This window comes from Elephantulus edwardii, unplaced genomic scaffold, assembly GCF_000299155.1.
Source record: "Elephantulus edwardii isolate Elephantulus edwardi_28Jun2011 unplaced genomic scaffold, EleEdw1.0 scaffold00069, whole genome shotgun sequence".
In the NCBI taxonomy this organism is placed as follows: Eukaryota; Metazoa; Chordata; class Mammalia; order Macroscelidea; family Macroscelididae; genus Elephantulus; species Elephantulus edwardii.
This window is the reverse complement of record NW_006399819.1, coordinates 2,375,362-2,395,467: the sequence shown is the minus strand read 5'-3', so window position 1 is coordinate 2,395,467 and position 20,106 is coordinate 2,375,362.

Genomic DNA, 20,106 nt, shown 5'->3' with positions numbered 1-20,106 from the left:
TTGGCACAGGACAGAGCAGGATTTAGGGCTGTTGTGCATAGGGTCGCTATGAGTTGGAAACGACTCGACGGCACATAAAAACAACAACAACAAAATGCCAGAGCCAATAACCTAATAATAACAACAACAAATGCATGAGGAAGATCTTCTTACTTGATTTGTGTGTTACAAGTTGAGCTGTTACCCAAAAGGTCAAGAGTTTTAATCCACCAGCGGATCCTGAAAAGATAGACAAACTCCTCCTGTAGAGATTTAGTCTTGGAAATCCAATAGGGAGTTGCCAAGAGTGTGAACTGATTTCACAATAGTCAGTAATGCATGGTGGAAGTCATGTCAAGATGAAAAATACCAGTGAAGAACCTGGGGATAACCTCAATCCTGTTTTAAACCTTAGTTATTATTTTGATTGCCTCTGAAAACCCACTGGAGGGTCAGCCATGGGTCAATTATGACTCTATGGTACACAATAACAAAAATGGACTTGTTCATAGTATGCAGATTTCTTTTTTTAGAGTTTCTTTTCTTAAATATTTTATTGACTTGCAGGCAATAATTTATTTACATTGTTTCATTAATATACATTGTGTTTACACAATATTTCATTTATTTGTGTTTTATATAATCATTCACATACATTGCGATTTCTATAATTAATTACTATTGTTCTGTGATTATTTACCCCATCTTTTCAAGTCTCCACAGAATCTTTCCTATTATTTCACCTCACCATCAGCCCACTAAACTCTGCGATTCTAGTGACTTCCACCCCTCCCTTCTTCCCCTTTCCTTTTCCCCTTCTGGGGACATTTGTTCACTTCTTACTAGTTATCCTATCTTTATAGTAATGGTCTTTTTTCCCTATTTTTATTAATAATTTTTAATTCACATATTTATTTTTTACAGCATATTCTTTCCATTTATTTTTTTTCTCACTCATTCATTGTTGCACATTTTCCTCCTTGCCCACCCCAACCCCAGTTAAATTTTCTCTTTGACTAGAAAAAAAAAGTTCTTTCATTGTTATACAATCATCCCCCGAAGTCCACAGTCCCCTTACTTTACTTTGCATTTCTTCTTCTGTAATCTTGTCATGAAAATAATACTTAATCCTATATTCCTTTTAAACAATTTTCTTATCCATCTGTTTCAATGCAGTATACATTATTTATCCCCTCTTTTCTTAGGTTCCCCCCAACCCTTATGTCAGTCCATTTTATAACAGTGGCACTATCCAGTATATGTCCTTTTGTGACTGTTATATTTCACTCAGCATAATGTCCTCCAGGGTCACTTATTTTTTATAATATTTCATGAGTTCTTTGGTTTTCAGTGCAACATAATAGTCCATTGTCTGAATATATCACAGCTTCTCTATCCATTTGTTTGTTAAGGGGCACTTGGGTTGTTTTTCTTTGCTATTGTGAACAAAGCCACAATGAACATGGATGTGCATATATCTGCTTGGGTGGTACAGTAATTGCCATATGCAGGATTTGTCCTTATGAGACTGTATTATGTCCTCATGAGATGTAGCATAATGCTCTCTAGGCTCACTCATGTTTATGAAATTGTTTTCCTTAGTGCTGCATAATACTCCATTGTGTGAAAGCACCACAATTTCTCAATCCATTAATTTGCTGATGGACATTTAGGATTTTTGCATATTCTTGCTCTTTCCGTTATTCTTGTGAATAACATTGCTGTGAACAAACAAAGGAGTGCTGATGACCTAGTGGCAAGAAGCTGTGCTGTATACCAAAGGCACTCAGTTCGAGGCCATCAGATGCTCAGTGTCAAAAGAATGGGCAATCTATTCCTATGCAATCAACTGCCTCTGAAAACCTGTCAGAGTGTCAGTTCTGTGTTGGTTTCGACTTGATAGTACACAACAACAACAACATAAACATAGATGCACATATCTCCTTTCTTATCTCAGTTCTAATTTCCATGGGGTCTAATTTCCTAGAAATGCAATTGTTACGGCAGAACATGTAAGATTTAAGCACTCAGCCGATATTGACCAGTAACAAATCTTTTATTAAGCTCAGGTCAAGAATGTCAGCTATTGCCCAGACCACTCTGACCCCGAGGAGAAGCAAAGAGAGTCTTTATATACAGAGATTGGGCATTGGGGTTACACGAAGTCTATTGTGCTGGAAATAAACTTTCTTTACATTCGGGAGTCATTATTATTTCTGACTTGTCATGGGTATCCAGGCCCTAAGCCAGGTACAGGATGAAGTCAGAGAGTGGTAACCAAAATGGGTCAGCATGTACTAGGGAACATAAACCTTAGCAACACATATTATTGCCAAAATTATTAAGGCATACATTTCTTAACATAGCCGTCAGAACAAAATGACTTCTCTGATGTTCATATAAAATGGCTTCTCTAATGCTTTACATTTAAGCTGCTACTACATAATAGCTGAATCATATGGGATTTCAATATTTAGATTTTTGAGGGAATGTTGAACTGCCTTGAAGAATGGTTGTACCATTTTACAATCCCATTAGCAGTGAGTGAGAGTTCCAGTCTCTCCATATTCTCTCCAACATTTATTACCTGCTGTTCTGTTAAACTTGCTACTACTGGTAGAGTAGATGGTACGTCACTGTTGTTTTGATTTACATCTTTGGGATTGCCGGTGATTTTAAGCATGTCTTCACATGTCTGTTTGCAGTCCCAATGTCTTCCTTTGTGAAAGGTCTTTTCATGTCTTTTGTCTATTTTGTTATTAGGTTATCAGTCTTTTTCTGGTGGGGACCCTATAGTGTTCTGTAAACTCTTGTTATGAGATCTCATTGCCAAGTGATTTTCCCCCCCCAAATCTGTAGGTTTCCTTTTCATCCTATTGGAAAGAGATTTTGTTTCACACAAGGACTTACTTTTTAGAAGGTCTCATTTGTTGGTTTTATCCTATCCTGGTTGTGGATTTTTGGCTATATTTAGTTTGCATATTTCTTATGGGAAAGAATCTTTTCCTTTTCAATTACAAAATTCTAATTTCTCTTTTCTTTTAAAATTGTTTCTTTTTTGCAAACTACATTCAGATACAATCTTCCTAAATAATGGAATTTTTATTTACAGCAATGAATTTGATAAAACATTATGTCATTTAATTAACTCTCATTTCTTTGACAGGAACCAGTTACTATATTTTACTTGCAATGTTGTGATGATTTTTTAAATTAGTTTTTTGTTTGTTTTCTACCAAAAATTTGTATAATAACTAACAATTCATGTGAAGCAGCTATCACAGTAAGAATATAATTTTTTTTCTTACATTTGTTACTTATTTCTTTAATTTATGTTTATCCATGAATTATCAACATATAAAATTTCTGTTTTAGAAATTGAGGAGAAAAGAGAAATTTACTCTGGAAAGCACCAAAGAAATTATAGAGAGATGGAGAGGAACAGATATCACTACATTATATTAGACATTGAAATGAGGGCCACATTGCTCTCTTACAAAAAAGAAAAGCAAACAAATGAACAACAACAAAATACTTTACATTTGAAACATAGGTTCATACTCCTGAAATTCCAGATATTTTTCCTACTAATAATTTGATCTTCAAAACAACCATAGGAAAATAGCGAATTGCAAATTCTCTCTCATTTAAAAATCATGTTCTTCAAACTCCTTTCAATTCCAAAGCAATAGCTCTCTCTTTGTGATTTTTCATTCGCTCATTCATTCAAGTTGAAATTATTAAGTGTAGATTATGCAATAAAACTTTGCTTCATGACAGGGTTTTGGTCCAGTGCTCCTGTCCTTTAAGGCCTCTATATAGTAGTCATATTAATGTATATAGTTATAACCTGACAAAAGATTCTGATGGAATAGTGCCTGGTGCTCTTGCATAACCTATTTTTGTTAGGTAAAACCTGTCTGATTCTGTACCATCCTCACAAACTCTGATGTGCTCTACCTGTTACAGACACTGTGTTAATCTTTTTCAGTTATGGTTTTCCTCTCCTTCACTGATTTTCCACTTTTCCAACCATGATATCCTCCTTTTCTAGCAATTGAGTTAAAGAAAACTGGATCACAGATGAAAGAAGATTTCCTTGAAACCAGATATGAAATTCAATCTAAAAAGTGGATAAGAGTTAATTTAGCAAGTAGGAAAGAAGCTACCTAGCAGAAAATGAAAAACAACAACAAACAAAAAACCACAAACAAACAAACAAAAACTCTTTTCTCATAGTCCTTTGAAAAGGTATGGAGATAGGATGCATCCCTGATGTACGCCTTTCCTGATTCTGAACCATGCAGTGTTTCCATGCCCTGTTCTGAATACTGCTTCCTGGTCCAAGTATAAGTTTCACATGAGCACAATTAAGTGTTCTGTGATCCCGTTCTTTTCAATGTTAGCCACAATCTGCTGTGATCCACTTAGTCAAATGCCTTTCCATAGTCAACGAAACACAGACATTCCTCTTGCACTCTGCTTTCAACCAAGATCCACCTTACTTTGACCACAATGCCCCTAGTACCACAGCCTCTTCTAAACCCAGTCTGCTCATCTGGCAGTGCCCTGCTCCGTTATTTCTGGATAATCTTCAGCAGGATCTTGCTTGCATGTGATATTGGTGTTATCATTCGATAATTTCCACACTCTATTGGGTCACTTTTTTTTTTTATAAAAGAGATCTCTTTCAGTTATTTGGCCAGGTAGTTGTCCTCCAAATTTCTTGGCATAACCTGGTGATAGCGTCCAGAGCAGTATCTGTTTTCTGAAATATTGGTATTCCATCAATTCCTGTGGTCTTGTTTTTTGCCAATTCCTTCAGAGTAGCTTGAACTTCTTCCTTCATCACCATAGGCTCTAGATCATATGTTGTTTCATCAAATTCTTTATCAGTCAATTCTTTTTGGTATAGTGCCTCTGTACACTGTTTCCATTATACTTTTGCAATCTATATGCAGGATAGATAACTTAAGAAGCTGAACTTTATGAGAAGGAATGTGGCAAAAACCTTGGAGAAATACTTGTCAGCCTTGCTTGCTGAAACTGAGGAAGACATGAGGTGTTTGCTGCAGAAGATCAAGGATATAATCTTCGATATAGAATGATGCTCAACATCATGAAAAGATTCTCACCACTGAGCCAATTGGCAGTATAATGATAAATGGAGAAGAGCTTAAGATCGGTGATAACTTCAGCTTGCTTGGTCCCACAATCAACACTCTTGGCACCAGCAGTTAGGAAATCAAAAGACTAATTGAATTGGGAAAGTCTGCTGTCAGGGACTTCTCTAGAGTAGTGAAGAGCAATGTTGTCAGTCTGGAGACTAAGATGCATCTGATACAGACCATGATCTTCTAAATTACTTATTCATCAGAAAGCTGGATGATAACTAAGGATGATAGAAGAAGGATCAAAGACTTTGAGTGGTGGTCCTGAAGAATAGTGCTGAACATACCGTAAGCTACCAGGAGAACAGAAAATTCTATCCTAGAGTGGGTGAAACCAGACTGCTCCCTGGAGGCAAGGGTTTTGAAGCTCCCTATTACATGCTTTGCATATGGTGGCCAGTAGGGACCAGTCCTTGGAGAGGGTCATCATGCTTAGGAGGTTGGAGGGACAACGCAGGAGAGGAAAACCCAGGATGAGATGGATTGACTCAGTGACTGGAGAAATGGGATTACGTCTGTCAGAGAGATGATATTGGCTCAGGATAGGGCAGGGTTCAGAACTAATGAACATATAGTCTCTATGAGCCACAGATGACTCAATTGCACATAACAACAACAACAATAGTTCTTTATTAAAAATAAATGTATGCTTGTTTTTAACATAGGGAGATGTACTTCAGACATATACTTGGGGATTTTAACATGTATTTAAAAACTTGAAGAATTAAAGAAATTTCTTAATGTATTTCCAATTTTATATTATGAGGCATTGCATGTTAGCTCCAATTTACAGCAACCCTTAATAAAACTGAATAAAACCCCATCAATCCTGCACCATCTCAACAGTCTCTGCTTAAGCTCATTCATTGTTCCAGTCACTGGGCCAGTTTATCTCTTTTAGGATCTTTATTCTTTCACTGACCTTCCACTTTTTCAAGCGTGATGTCCTTCTCCAGCAACTGCCCTCTTCTGATAAAAGGCTCACCATCCTCCCTCAGAAGTAATTTAGTGTCACTTCTCCTAAGAAGAATTTTGTTTGGCAGTTTACAGTATATGCAATATTCCCTTTTATTCATTTATCATGATGATACTTATTGGTTCAGTTATGAGGATTGTTGCTTTCTTGATTTTGAAATAGAGTCTATTTTGTAGCTTTTGTCTTCTTTAGAAAGTGCTTCAAATCATCTTCACTTTCTGCAAGCAAACTTGTGTCTACTGCATGCTGCATATTGTTGATGAGTCTTCCTCTAATCTTGCTCTATTTTACAGTTTTCCTATGGACTATACTGCTTTGTCCTATGCTATTGTTGTTAGGGGCCATTGAGTCAATTATAACTTATAGTGAACCCATAAACAATGGATCTGAACAGTTCTCTATCCTGTGTCATCTCTGATAGACTTGAGCTAATCAATGGTGTTTCTCTGGAGACTAAGGTGCGCCTGATACAGGCCATGGTCTTTGCAATCACTTGTTATTGCATCAGAGATTTGGACAATGACCAGGGAGGATAAAAGAAGAATTGATGCTTTTGAGCTGTGATGCTGGAGGAGAATATTGAATGTACCATGCACGCTAAGAAAATGAACAGGTTCATCTTGGAAAGGGTTAAACCAGGCTGCTCCTTGGAGGCAAGGATTCTGAGGTTTTGTCTGATATATGTTGACATTTTGTAAGGAGTCCTTGGAGAGGGATATCATTTGGGAAGGTGGGGGGACAGCGCAGGAGAGGAAGACGCTCTATGGATTGATCCAGTGACTGGGGTAATTGGGATGGGTGTATCAGAGACAGTGAAATTGGCACAGGATACAGCAGAGTTTATGGCTGTTGTACATAGGGTCGCTATGAGTCACAAGTGACTCGATGGCACATAACAACAACATTATTAAAGTCATTGTGTCAATTCATCTCATTGAGGGTTGTCCTTTCTTTCACTAACCCTTTAACTTTCCAAAGATCATGTCTTTTTTTCAAGGACTGATTCGTCATAATATGCCCAACATATGTGAGATAAAGTTTCACCATCCTTGTCTCCAAGGAACACTCCAAGAAAACTGCTGACCTTTCCATGGATGGCTAAGAGACCAGACAGATTTATCCTGGAGAGGATGAAATCAAGTTTCTCCTTAGAGTCAAGGATTTTGACTCTCCACCACACATGCTTCAGCCATATTGCCAGGAGGGACCAGTCCTTGAAGAAATAAATTATCATTGGTAGGAAGTAGGGACTGTGAAAGACAGGAAGACCCTGGATTAGATGGGATGACACAGTGACTGGGATAATAGGGTTAGGTGTGTAGGAGACAGTGAGACTGGCTCAGAACAGGGCAGAGTTTAGAGCTATGGAGCAGAGGGTCACTATGAGTCGTAGACAACTCAACAACACATAACAAAAACAAAAATTGTAATAAACTTAATGACAGTGGATAAGGCAATCTAACAGTAACTCTAAGAGGTTGCCCTAATTCCAGAAAGAATAAAAGTAAAATGAAGCTTCATAGAAATATAAGGTCTTAGTGGAAGAATGCATTACACTTTGGGCTATTAACTGAAAGGTTGGTACTTTGAATACACTAGCCACTCTTCAGGACAGAGTTAAGAAAGGACATTTCTTATAAGGTCTACAGCCTCAGCAACTTGACAGAAAGTTGTCATGAGTTAGAATTGACTACAAAGTGGTGGATTGTGTGGCATTAACTTGTACCAGGAAGAATCAGGCCAGCAAAAGCGGAGAGAGTAGTTGGTTCACATAACCTGGAACAAAAAGTAGGTTTAGATGTCTCTGCAAGTAAAAAGGAAAGTAATAGCTCAATTGGTCAAATCTTTCTGATTCAGAGGAAAACCAGCTTGGGAATGTTACTTCATAACAGAGTACAGGAATAGGAGAAAGGATTTAAAAGCAAAAATATCACATGGCAAATCATAGCATATATCCAACAAAATATCTGGCAAAAAGTAACTAATTTATGTGCAATGTTACTTCAATTGACTAGAATGACAGAGAGAGTACTAGTTAGGTGAGATAACCCTCTGCAAACCAAACCCATTGCCATAGAGTAGAATCCAAGTCATAGTGACTCTTCATCAGACTTCAGATATAGATATAGATAGATTAGATATAAAGATATGGATATAGACATACAGATATAGATGGATGGATGGATGGATAGATAGATAGATAGATAGATAGATAGATAGATAGATAGATATAGGTTTATCTGTATATCTTTCCTAGAGGACTACTTATCATTTTCCTTTCAAGAAGCTGGTGAATTTGAACCATTGACCTGTTGAGCAGCACAGAATATGATATGTTACACCACTAGAGCTCTGTAGTTAGGTAAGGTAAGCAAAGGAAAAGGAAAGTCAGAGAATTATTTTAGACTAGCTGCTCCTAACAATTGATTTAACTTGAACTCCTGTTTCACCACTTGGCTGAGTTAGCCTCTGGTTTTTGAAATATTTTCAGGGTTTATCTTATCTCAATGAGGTAAATAGATTTTGAGGGAAACTTTCAGACGACTTCAGAAAAATTTTAATCATCTCTTAAACCACTAGTTCTGCTCAGCTACTCACATATTGTGTCTGTGATTTGGATCTTGTATTCTGCTCTTCAGCTCTGATACCTCATGGCTATTAATATAATATCATCACTACCAGCTCAACAGGATGTACTGCTCGAAGGATCTTGTCTTTGAAGTGAAATGAAACCCTAAAGCTTTCATTTGCCTAATGAAAACCTCAGCCAGGAAGTTTCCCCATTTCTGATCACATATGGAGCCTTCTAAGCTCACTTTGGCATGGGACACCATATGCTGGCCCTACACGTGGCATTCTCATCCAAATTTGGAGCAGGTGCTAATTATCAGAACAGGAAACAGATACTCAATCTGAAGAAAATTTAGCCTTTGGTCATATAAGGAGGGCACTCAGTGCTAAATTGTGAAAGAAGCCCTGTCATCCTGTTGCCCTTAATACCAAACTATGTCGGTTTTTATCTTCTCCTTAGCCTATGACTTTTTGGAAACTTTGGCACAAACATTGAGATCTCGCACAAGAAGGTCTTCTATAAATATGAATGCGATTTTCTCTAAATGTCAAGATGGCTTTCATTAAAAAGCAACATTAGGCCCATTCTAATAGCCAGCATTGTATAGAGAAAAATATTCTAAGTTATTCTGAGAAAATGGATGCTGACACAGATATCTCTGTGTAGGAGCCTCTACCCTTCCCCTCTTGCCCGTATATACAGCATTGAATAGTTACTGTCAGGGTCAGGAGAGGAGGAAGTTCTCAGATGCCAGTGCAAAGCAATAATCTTAAAGTGGATGCCATGCCAACAGGGATATGGTGTTAGTTACAAGGAAGTCAGGAGGCCGAGGCTGAGAGTCAAGGAAAGTTAAAAACAAATCAGTATGAGGAGAGGGGTCACAGAGGGAAGCAAAGATGAGAGTCAGAAGGAAAACATCTGTAGGCACCGTGAGAGCTGACAGGGAGAGAAAAAGGGAAGAGGCATATTTATCTTCACTTTCTGTTGTATGTGGTGTGGTTTGGATATCCCATTTTTCTTTTACCATTCACAACTCAAGATGGCTAATGTGTGGGTATGACTTACTTTCTCTAAATTGAAGGTCACTGAATAATTGTTAACACTTGCTTACTCCTTCAGTCTGTTCCTTAACCAGAAACAAGCTCTAGTCTAAACATCTAGTGTCTGATTGAAATGTCAGGGAAAAAAACACTCTACCTTTTGCTATTACCTTGATGCCGCATGTTGTTACAGCTGGTTATTTCACTCAGTGGGATTTGTATGTGATTTCTTCTAAAAGGATTTCGAAAAGCAAAAGTGTTTTTTAAATTTTTTAATATTTACTATCTGTAGATGCAGAAAAAGAACTCACTTTTATTCCTCATTTCACAGATTCCTGTCAATTAAAGTCCTTCTTTAAAAAAATTCTGTCTTAGTAATCTAAAGCTGCTATATGAGAAAATTCACAGGTGGGAGGCCTTAACAAACAGAAATTTACTTTCTCACTTTCAGAGACTGGAAGTCCAAATTCAGCATGCTGGCTTTTGAGCAAGGATTTTTCTCACTGTTAGAGGCAAGTCTTTGTCTCTTTCCAGCTTCTACTCTTTTGTTCCTTAGTTATCATGTGAAATTAACCTTCTTTTTGTTTTGCCTGCCTGATTTCTTAATTTCACTCACTCAATGCCATGACATCATAACTGCGTCATAATTGACCTTGCAGTGGGTTTTCAGAGGCTGCAAATTGCACTGCACATGCCCATCTTTCTCCCACAGAGTGGCTGGTGGATTCAATCCCTCAAAGAGGCACTTTCTTTGGGATAGCAACACAACCACCATCCTCTATAATAGTCCACCAGAGCTCCCAAATATCTCAAAATACATCAATTTAAGATATATTTAACACTGCTTTATTAAAAATAATTTAAAAAATTTTCTATTCCTTAAAGAGATAATAGAGAGTTCTGGAGGTATAATATATAGTGAGTTGTACTGATAATCCAAATACTGTGAAGCTCTGATGTTTCAATCCACCATCACCTCAGAGAGAGAAAGACTGTCTCCCAAAGGAGGAGATCTATGAATTGGAACCTGACCACGCAAAATAAGGCTATAGCCATTGTTACAGGCATTAGGTTTGAAACTTATTTTGGTGCCGGGGTACAATTCAAACCAAAATAGTTTTAATTTTGTTGTTATGTGCCATAGTATCTAAAATCTGTCATGTCCTGTTCCACTCTCATTTCTGATGTACTCAAGCCCATTGTTAGAATTACTGTGTCAATCCATCCGGTGTAGTCTTCTTCTCTTTCACTGACCCTCCTGCCTTCCAAATATGATGTCCGTTTCCAACCACTGGCTTATCCTAACAGCATGCCCAAAATATGGTAGATGAAGCTTTGTCGTCTGCGCTTCTAAGGAGTACACTGGTTGCACTTTCTCCAAGACATACTTGTTTGTTCATTTGTCAGTCCCTGAGATATTCACTACTTTTCTCCAGCACCGCAGCTCAAAGATATCAATTTGTCTTCTGCCATCATTATTCATCATCTAATCGTCAGATAGGCTTTTACATAGGGTTTTTGGAGGCCTGCTATTTCAGAAGTGGATAGCCAATCCTTTTTCCTAGTCTGTCTTAATCTGAATGCTCAGATTTAGAGAAGTATCAGACAGACCAGCGTTTTACAGAAGAGTGAAAGATATACCCCTTATTGTGGAGTTAACCATTCGTATCAGTGTTGTCCCTGCCCTTGGCACACATGTCTTTACTCACTTATTTCCCTGCTCCCCCATCCGCCAGGATACCCATCCACTTCTACCCACTCCCTTCAACATCCATAGAAGGAGAATTGAAGCCTTTGAGCTGTGGTGCTGGAGAAGAGTATTGAGAATAACATGGACTGCTAGGAAAACAAACAGATTCATCCTGGAAAGGGTCAAACCAGACAGCTCCGTGGAGGCAAGGATTCTGAGTCTCCGTCTAACATATTTTGGACATGTTGTAAGGAGGGACCAGTCCTTGGAGAGGGACATCATGCTTGGTAGGGTGGAGGGACAGCGCAGGAGGGGAAGGCCCTCTATGAGGCAGATTGATTCAGTGACTGGGGCAATTGGGATGGGTGTATTGGAGACAGTGCGATTGGCACAGGACAGAGTGGAGTTTAGGACTGTTGTTTATAGGGTTGCTATGAGTCGCAAGCAACTCAACGGCACATAACAACAACAATTGTCAGATACATAACAATCACTTGAAAGACCACTGTTTAGATCAGGTGCATTTAGTCATTAGGCTGACATCATTGCTCGTTGGCACTTTGGAGAGTTCCTTGATAGTAGATTTTTCCCAGTGCAACATGGCTTCTGATTTTTTGACTGCTGGTACCCAGGGAATTGACTCTGGATTCAAGCTACATGAAATTGTTGAAAATGTCAGTAATCTTTCCATTTACCATGTTACCTACTAGTGCAGTGATGAGGATTTTTTTTTCCTTCTTATTGTTGAGATTTTATCCATTTTTAAGACTATAGTCTCTGATTGTCTTTAGAAGTGTCTCAAGTAATCTTTACTTTTAGCAAGCAAGGTTGTGCCATCTGCATAATATAGGTTGTTGCCGTAATTGTTCTGATGCCACATTCCTCTTTATAAAGTCCAACTTCTAGAGTTACTTTCTCAGCATAGAGATTGAATGAGTATGAAGAATGGATGTAGCTCTGCCACATATTTTTTTTAAATTTTAAGCCATGCAGTATTCCCTTGTTCTGTATGTATAAGTTATAGGTTTCATAAGAACACAATTAAGTGTTCTGCAATTCCCATTCATCTACAAGTTAGCCGGAATTTGTTATGATTCATACAGTCAAATGCCTTTGCATAGGCAATAATTTGTAAGTACCCCAGCATTTAGTGAGGGAGCTCTTGTAGCCTAGTGGTAAGGAGCTGAGGTGCTAACCTGAAGGCATGTGGTTCAAATCAACTCACTGATCTGCCAGAGAAAGATGAGCAATCTCCTCCTGTGTGATTTCATGTCTCTGCAAACCTTCAGCTATGGGTCATTTCTGACTGACGATACACAACAACAACCACCACGGGATGAGGTCGAGTAATATAGTTCACTTTTGCCTGACAGGGAAAAATTGAGGAATAATGGTATTGCATTCACAGTAAAAAAAAAAAAATTCATGAACTATACTGAAGTAAAATGCTGTGGTGATAGAATACTCACTATATGCATACAAGAAAGATCTGTTCATACAATTGTTCAAATATACATTTCAATAACTAAAACAAAAAATGTGCACATTGAGAAATTCTACCAACATTTGTAGTTGGAAATTGACCAAACATGTAATCAAGATGCAGTGATAATAACTGGTGACTGGAATACAAAAGTTGAAAACAAAATCAAAGGACAGGTAGTCAGAAACTATGGACTTTGTAACAGAAAGGAGGCTGGAGATTGAATTCTATACAATCAGTGATTTATTCACTGCAAATGCCTTTTAAAAAAAAACCCAAGTAACCAAAAATGGCTATTATCCACACAGTTCTTACCTATTGGACTACATAGGAATCAGATTGACTACATCTAAGGAAAGAATCTGAAGAAACTCAAAATCAGCAGTTAAAACTAGGCCAGATGCTGACTGTGGAACAGAATATCAATTATTCATGTGCAAGTTCAAACAGAATTTCATTTTGTTGTTTTTCTGTATAGTAGAGTCAGAACCAAATCCTAGCTGCCCCTGCAGTGGGTTTTCAGAGTTAGTGAATTGTATGGGAACAGAGTGTTCACCTTTCTCCTGTGGAGGTGCTGGTGGATTTTAATCATAGGTCTTTTGGCTGGCAGCACAATTCCTTACTCCTTGTTTGCCCGCCCTTCTCCTATGCTAAGCCACCAGAGCTCCCCATTTTAGTTTATATAATTTTCTATTACTTATTTTCACTTTAATCTTGCCCCCTTCCCCAAACACCTATTCCAATGTTTTTCACATCAGTCTTTTAACATGAGTGTAGGAAGCTGGTAGCATATTTCCTATAGCATTGGACTATTAACCCAAACTTCTTGCCTCTCTTGCAGTTCTAAACCATCAGCGAGTACACTCCACAAAAAAGGAGCAATATGCTCCTGTACAATTTACTGCTTCAGAAATCCAATGGAGGGTCAGCTATGAGTTGGTCCCAAATCTACAACAATCAGAATGACTGGGCATAAATGTAAGTGCATTTTTAATAACTAAAATATCCACTGTTGGTGAATTGATTCTAACTTACAGCAATCCTTACAAAGTAGTTAGTAATATTTGAATGTTTTAAAATATTGAGACTATTGTGCTGTAAGGGAGCTCTGATTGGGTTGTCCATAGAAAACTGGGATGCTGATACAAAGATGACTCCTGTCTGCAGATTTGAATCCCTAGTAGCTGTGTGGCACTTGGATGGGGACTTAGATGGGCACTATCTTACCTCATGAGTAACAGCCTCTGAAAACCGACCGGTTAGTCAGCTGTGAATAGATTTGGACTCCACAGCAGTAAGTTAGTGTTAGTATGTTATAAACTTCTTCCTCTTATATTTTCACTCCATATTACCTTTATATTCTATGTATTTTTTATTTGTATAGTTAAGTAATTATTTTTTATTTTATATTAATTTGCTTACAAAGCCCATATTCATTTAATTTCACAGTATTCTTCATCTACATTGTGCTTCATAAAATCATCCCCACACATTATGTTTTGTAAAATTAATTACTATTAGACCTTACCCATCATTACTCTGTCTTTTCAGATCCTCACCAGATACTTCCTATTTTCTTCATTGGCTCCCTCCACCCACCAATGGTGCAATCCTGTAGTTTCTCCCCTACCAATCCTTACTCCTGTACTCCGACCCCTTGTGTTCCCATACACACGTTTTAACTAGTTATCCTTCTATTTTTACAGCAATGCTCTTATGCAGTATTTGTCCATATAAGACTGAGTTAGTTCATTTTGCATAATGTTTTTCAATCTTCCTAAATTATGTAGTGTTTTTCAAAATCGTTGCTCCTGAGTGTTGCATAGTATTCCATTGTGTGAATGTACCACAAATTCTCAATCCTTTTTGTTATGGTTGGACATTTGGGTTGTTTCCATATTTTAAGGGTGGTAAATAATGCTGCCCTGTACACTGGTGAACAGACCTTCATTTGCGTCTCAGTTCTAATTTCCTTGGGCTGTATTCTTACGAGTGAAATAGCTGGGTCATACAGAGTTTCTATGTTTAACTTTTTGAGGAAATGTGAGTTGCTTTTTAAAATAGTGGCATACTTTTCTTACAGTATTTTACTTGTTTCACTATGGAAGGACATCAAGACAGTGCCAAACCTCTTCTTCTGAAAAAAAATGTCCCATTGTGAACAATCCTGCACATTTTTCCTTACTGTTCCATGCGTAACGAGTCCTCCGGGATCTATATACTAGCAAAAGGATGGCTGGGGCACTGGCTTTACACAAACTCTATTCCCCTAACTACAATCAGATTGTAAAGAAAAAAAAATTAAATTCTTTGACCATCTGGTTTCCATTTGATCTCAAAGCTATACAAGGATCTCAAATCAATACTTCTTAGCTTCATCTTTGACTGTTCCAAATTTTTCTGTATAAATTTGTTTAATCCCACTTGCCACTTTCATAGAGTCACTAGAAGACATTTAGAGACATCCTGCTGCTAAAAAATAAAACTGGACTTACTTTCAAAACATTTGACGTACCTTTATTAGGATTTATATGGATTGAAACAACACATTATGATTGTTCTTAAATCATTGCTACTATAATCATGAAACAGGCGAAATATCAGCATCTCACACCATACTTCCATTCTCAAATGAGGTGTACTCCACATTGAACAATGTGAGTAAAAAAATACAATTTATTGTATAGTCCTCTGATTCTAAAGTCTTTCCTTGATTTTTGTAGCATGTACACTGTCAACCTTTTACAAAGATCAGGTCATGTTGTTTCACCAGCACAGCAAAGGATCAAAAGCTTTGAAATTTTACAAAACTTTCACAACTATTTCCCTTTAATATCACAAAGTGTTGGTATTTTTCAATAATAAGTATAAAGCTTCATTATTTGATTAGGAAAATTTTGAACTCTAAAACACCCACTTTCCTGGGTTTCCTCCCACCTCGCTGACCACTTCTCAGCCAGCTTTATTGGTCCCATCTCTCTTCCTGACATCATCATCTTGAGTCTTCTCTTTTTCTACCTTGCTTGTTTTAACTTAATCTATTCTTGTTAGAAAACCTACACCAAATCAAAATAATAGCAACAAATAAAAGCACAACCCGCTGCCACTAAGTCAGTTCTGACTCTTACCATTTTGGAGGCTGTAAGTCTTTACAGGAAGGGGACTGCCCATCTTTATTTCACGGAACACCTGGTGTATTCCAGCTGATAACCTTTTGCTTGGAAACATTTACCTTATCATGTTTCTATCTTTACTACAGACACATTCTCCCTCTTCTCTCTGTATAAATAGACTGCTGTTGTTATTCTAGCTGGCACCCATTACAGAAATTTAGAGTGAAGGTCAATATTTTAGCTGCAAAAATAGAGGTAAACTGCCCTGGGATCCTCCTTTGTAGTTCTATAAAGGCAAAAGAGAAAGAAGACTAAGCCATGTCCTTGTGTGGGATTTCAATGTATTGTGATCTCTCCCACAAATATGTATTTTTGTCATAGAGTCAGGTCAAGTGGGTTGATTTTAATATTTCTTGAAGAGATGCAATGATGATAATGTAATGAATGTGACCAAAGGACTTCATTTCTCCACCTTAACCTGATTTGGTTTTTTTGGTTTTTTTGTTTGTTTGTTTGTTTGTTTTTTACCTTGAAGCCCCGGTGGCATAACCTCTGGTGTATCAGGCTCCTCTCTAAAAATATTTTCATTTGTTGCTCAAGTGCACCAGTGATTCCCTGATGGTGGGCCACTAGGAATTGGAATCACCTTGATGATAGTGATTTTTTTTTAAATAGTGGCCATGGCTTTTTTTGCCTGCTGTCACTTTCTACTTTTAGGAGAAATAAAGGAGAAGCATTTAAAAAGTGTTCTCCTCTATTCAAAGCACTTTGAATATTTGATAGTGTGTTATGCAATATATTGGGCTACAAACAGAAAGGTTTGTTAAAATGAACTCACCAGTTTCTCCACTCTCTTCCCGTAAAGACAATAGCCTCAGAAATCCAACAGAGATCACTAGGATTCAGAACCAACTAATGATAGTGAGTTAGATTTTTGTTTTCATTTATGTAAAAATGGTTTTGTTCTCTGCTTGTGTTACTACCACCTTCTGAGCTAAACAACACAAATATTATCATCTCTATTTTTAAAGCTTATTGTTGTGTACGTCTGAGTTAGAACAAACTCATAGTTGACCCTCCAGCAGGCTTTCAAAGACTTTCAAAACTCACATGTTAAGAGATTGCCCCAAGTCTCCCATGGAGCAACTGATAGTTTTGAAACATGTGCTTTATGGTTGGCAGAACTACCTGAGTTGTGGTCTTGGCAAAGAGGACATATTGACTATACCATGAACTGTCAAAAGACTAAAGTATTCGGTCTCAAAGGAAGTATGACCAAAGTGCTACTTAGAGTGAAGGCTGATGAAACTTCATCTCATTTTCAGCATATTGTCAGAAGGAACTAGTCCTCTGAGAGAAACTTCACACTGGGAAAGGTGAGTAAAAGGAAAGAGGATCCTCAAAGAGAAGGATTGATACAGTGACTACCAGAATGGCCATGAAATTATGAAGATGGTGCAGTATAAGGCAATGTTCATATACGTTCTTCGTAAGATTGCCAGGAGTAGTAGCTGAATTAAGTAGACTTAAAAAAAAAAATTTAAAAATGCAAAACTTACAGACAAGTTCAGAGAGTTTGTCACACTTTAGGTCAATTTGATAAAATTCTGTCTCCTTTTTTTTTTCTAATTACATTCCACATGCACTAGGTAATGTTTAAATACTCTATAAATATGATCCTCACATTTGATGTCTGCTTTTCTATAACTGAACTTATGAATTATTTTGGTTTGTATGTTGTTGTTATGTGCTGTTGAAATGCCTGAGAGTCCTAGTGACCCTATCTTTTAATTTCTTGGTTGCTGGTACCCAAAGTTTGTATATTTCAGTTTATATATTTTTTGTCATCACTACCATGTCTATTTCATCGGAAATGAGAGGCAGCTAAGATGAATAAAAATAATCTAGCAAATAGAAGATAATGTATCACACTCACTCACTCATTAAGTCAGAACCAACTCATAGCATCTGACCTTGCATTGAGTTTCAGAGGTTTAAATGACACAGGAAGATAGCAACACTCTTTCTTCTGCAGAGGCACTGGTGTATTCGAAATGCTAGAGAGGTTTTTAGAGGCAGTATATAGTCTAAAATCAGAAAAGGTGTATGTCAGGAAAGCATAGGGTCCCCATTCTCTTTAATGTATTTGCAGAACATATCATTTGGGTGGCTGGTCTTTATGAGGAGGAATGTGGCATCAGGATTGGAGGAAGACTCATCAACAACTATGTTATGCAGATTACACAATCTTGCTTGTTGAAACTGAGGAGGACCTGAGGCATTTGTTGTAGAAGATCAAGCACTGCAGCTTTCAACATCAAGGAAACACAAATTTTCATCACTGAGACAATTGGCTGCATCGTGATAGACTGAGAAAAGACGACTGAGATTGCTAATAGTTTCAACTTGCTTGGCTCCGCAATCAACACTCTTGGTACCAGCAGCCGGGAAACCAAAAGATGAATTGTACTGGGAAAATCTGCTCTCAGGGACCTCTCCAGAGTACTGAGAAGCAATGAAAATTAGTCTAGAGACAAATGAGTGCCTGATCCAAGCCATAGACTTTGTAATTATCTGCTATGCATAAGAGATGGACAATAAATAAGGATGGTAGAAGAATTGATGTCTTTGCATTGTGGTGCTGGAGGAGGTTATTGAACATGCCATGGACTGCCAAGAATAAAAACATATCTGTTCTGGAGAAGGTGAAACTAGGCTGTTCCTTGGAGACGAGCATTTTGTAGATCCATCTCACACAATCTGGGCACATGCACAGGACAGACCAGTCCTTGAAGAAGGACATCATGCTTGGAGAGTAGAGGGCCAGCTCAGGAGAGGAAGACTCCAAGTAGGCAGGCAAGAAGGAGAGGAAGAAAGGAAAAGTATACATGTAATGGAAGAATTTTTTAATTTCTTAAGTGTAAAGAGATGAAAAACCAATTCAAGTCTCTGACTGTAATACTGAAAGATGCTATGGGACAGATCTTGAGTGACCCAAGAAGCATCAAAAGAAGACAGAGAGAAGGTATCAAATCATTGTACCAAGAAGAATTGACTGACATGGAACCATTTCAGAAAGTAACATATGATCGAGAGCTAATGGTAATGAAGAAAGATGTTCAAGGAGCACTAAAGGCAGTGAAGAAAAAAAAAGTCCCAGGAATTGAGATAAAAACTATCATTTTTAAACTAACAGAGGTTGCCCTATTGTTAACCAGTCTGTGCCAGGAAATTTGGAAGACACCTACTTGACCAACTGACTGGAAGTGACTTATATTTGTTCCCATCCCCAAGAAAGATAATCCAACAGAATACTGAAACTATTGAACAACATCAGTAATATCACATGTAAGCAAAATATTTCTGAAGCTCATTTTAAAAGATGGAAGAGTAATATATTAACAGAGAACTTCCAGAATTTAAGCTGGATTTAGAAGAGGCTGTGGCACCAGGGATATTATTTCTGATGTTACGTGATCTTAGTTGAAAGAATACCAGAAAACTGTCTATTGGTGTTTAATTGACTATGCAAAGGCATGTGTTTATGTGGTTATAATAAATTACGGCTGATATTGAGAATCTTGCTAATCCAAAAACACTTAATTCTATTAACATTGAAACTATGCTGAGATCAAGAAGTTGTTTGAACAGAGCAAGGGAACACTGCATGTTTTAAAATCAAGAAAGGTGTGCATCAGGGCTGTATCTTTTTCAGATCTACTCATTGTCTATGCTAAGCAAATAATCTGAGAATCTGGACTTTATGAACAAGAATATGGTATTAGGACTAGAGGAAGATTCACCAGCAACATGCATTATGCAGATGATACAATTTTGCTTGGTGAAAGTGAGAAGGACGTGAGATATCTGTGTAGATAAAAGACAATTAAATCTCAATTAACTTAAATCAAGAAGACAAAAATCTTTTAAACGGTTCTCTCCCTCCTCTGTTTCAGTGCAGTATACATTATTGAACCCATCCTACTCAGTCTCTCCCCAACCCCAAGGACAGTCCCATTCTACAACAGTGGCATCATGTAATATTTGTCCTTTTGTGACTGGGATATTTCACTCAGCATAAT